Below are 2,322 nucleotides of genomic sequence, written 5' to 3'. Positions count from 1 at the left end.
CTCCAAATAACAACACTTGCATTTCAGAACATGTCTTTCACACATGTCTACAAAATCACCTTCACCTTCAAATACAGTTTCCTTGCGACTGACAGAGACGTAGGCAAAGTTTAAAGTTGCTATTTTCATTACATCTCGTTAATCAGAAAAACGGTAATTTACATCTGCAGCGGAACAAAATTCCGTTCCGCCCAGCGTGTGGCTCGAACCCACGACCCAGGAAATAAGAGTCTGACGCTCTACCGACTGAGCTAGCATGCTACCTCAATGAAAACGTCCCGGGTAGCACGTCACACAGTACTCGTTTGGGTTGGGTGGTCCCATACAGTATCTCTCCATGCTGCCTAATTTTTTCCTAACGTCTCACTCGTCACGTACTTCACTTTTATGTCATAATCATTTTTGAGAGGTAAAGAAATTGCATGACAACATGTAGAGCTAGTGGCGTCAAAATTAACACACATACTTTATGTGACTCAAAAGCCGAACGAGTTACGTTCCGACGTTGTTTTCAATGTGCAAATGCCAGTCAAAACACGCGGTGTCGGTACTCTGCCGACCATTTCGCTAGTTAACACCGGTCTTGTTGTATGTGTTTCAAGCTCAAGAGCATATCCAAGCAAAAAATGGTCAACAGCAACATTCAGACGGTTTCGTACTGCTCAATTGCTACATTAAAACGGTATGTTTCTTTTTCAGAACTGGAAACAAACGAGCGTGACAGCAGCAGAACCTGTGATCTTCAGATCCGAAGTCCGACGCCTTATCCATTAGGCCACACGGTCGCTGACGACCAGCTATAACATGGATACGACTCATCTCGAAACGCTCACACCCCTGAGGATTTGTGTTTTCGTTCTACACAGCCGCTGCCCCTTGCTCTTTCCCACCCATTCGTGACATTCAACCTCTTACGAGACCGACCAAATATAGACTGAGAAACAAGACCACACACTTTGTGCATTCGGAATCGAAGGCAGGGCGTCCCTCGCCGCATTTGCTACGATGGCCATTTGCTACTTCTGCAGAAGCGGCGACGACGACGACGACGACGACGACGACGACGACGACGACAGGCTCTGAGATATGTGAGATATACATCTATAAAATGTAATTCAAACTGCCTCGTCCCACCTTATGCTGCACCGCTTTGGCAAATGCTTTATCTGCGCCATTCGCCTTAATCACATCTGAGAGTAACACTTAAAAAAACGCCTGTCGCTAATTGTTCGTCATCACAGATACTGTTTGCTATACGGCCACGACGCGCAACTGATTTCCAAATTTAATGTTTCTCCTGTGAGGATGGAACTTACGACCCCTGGTTTATTAGACCAGTGCTCTACCACTGAGCTAAAGAGGCGCGGCCTAGCGGTACTCTTGGGTACTTCGTCCTTACGGTCGTCTGCATCATCAGACTTCAGCTGACAATACTATATATTACCGACTAATATTTGCAGCTATGGCGACCCATTACTGCTTGGCTACACATCTGACACGTAACCGATGTGCTCTGCAAATAACAACACTTGCATTTCAGAACATGTCTTTCACACATGTCTACAAAATCACCTTCCCCTTCAAATACAGTTTCCTTGCGACTGACAGAGACGTAGGCAAAGTTTAAAGTTGCTATTTTCATTACATCTCGTTAATCAGAAAAACGGTAATTTAGATCTGCAGCGGAACAAAATTCCGTTCCGCCCAGCGTGTGGCTCGAACCCACGACCCAGGAAATAAGAGTCTGACGCTCTACCGACTGAGCTAGCATGCTACCTCAATGAAAACGTCCCGGGTAGCACGTCACACAGTACTCGTTTGGGTTGGGTGGTCCCATACAGTATCTCTCCATGCTGCCTAATGTTTTCCTAACGTCACACTCGTCACGTACTTCACTTTTATGTTAATCATTTCTGGGAGGTAAAGAAATTGCATGACAACATGCAGAGCTAGTGGCGTCACAATTAACACACATACTGCATCATCAGACTTCAGCTGACAATACTATATATTACCGACTAATATTTGCAGCTATGGCGACCCATTACTGCTTGGCTACACATCTGACACGTAACCGATGTGCTCTCCAAATAACAACACTTGCATTTCAGAACATGTCTTTCACACATGTCTACAAAATCACCTTCGCCTGCAAATACAGTTTCCTTGCGACTGACAGAGACGTAGGCAAAGTTTAAAGTTGCTATTTTCATTACATCTTGTGAATCAGAAAAACGGTACTTTACATCTGCAGCGGAACAAAACTCCGTCCCGCCCAGCGTATGGCTCGAACCCACGACCCCGGGAATAAGAGTCTGACGC

The 2,322-nt window shown here is 45.4% G+C and overlaps 1 non-coding gene across 1 annotated transcript; it reads right to left on the bottom strand.

The window, feature by feature from the left end:
• Nucleotides 1-1,289: 1,289 nt before the first annotated feature.
• On the bottom strand, nucleotides 1,290-1,363 carry Trnai-aau (transfer RNA isoleucine (anticodon AAU)). Its single transcript has one exon. It is a non-coding gene; the product is annotated as a tRNA-Ile (tRNA).
• Between the last annotated feature and the right edge of the window lie 959 nt (nucleotides 1,364-2,322).

This window comes from Schistocerca gregaria, unplaced genomic scaffold (assembly GCF_023897955.1).
Source record: "Schistocerca gregaria isolate iqSchGreg1 unplaced genomic scaffold, iqSchGreg1.2 ptg000178l, whole genome shotgun sequence".
In the NCBI taxonomy this organism is placed as follows: domain Eukaryota; kingdom Metazoa; phylum Arthropoda; class Insecta; order Orthoptera; family Acrididae; genus Schistocerca; species Schistocerca gregaria.
Note: the sequence above shows the minus strand (reverse complement) of the source record. Positions and strands in the feature narration are given on the sequence as shown.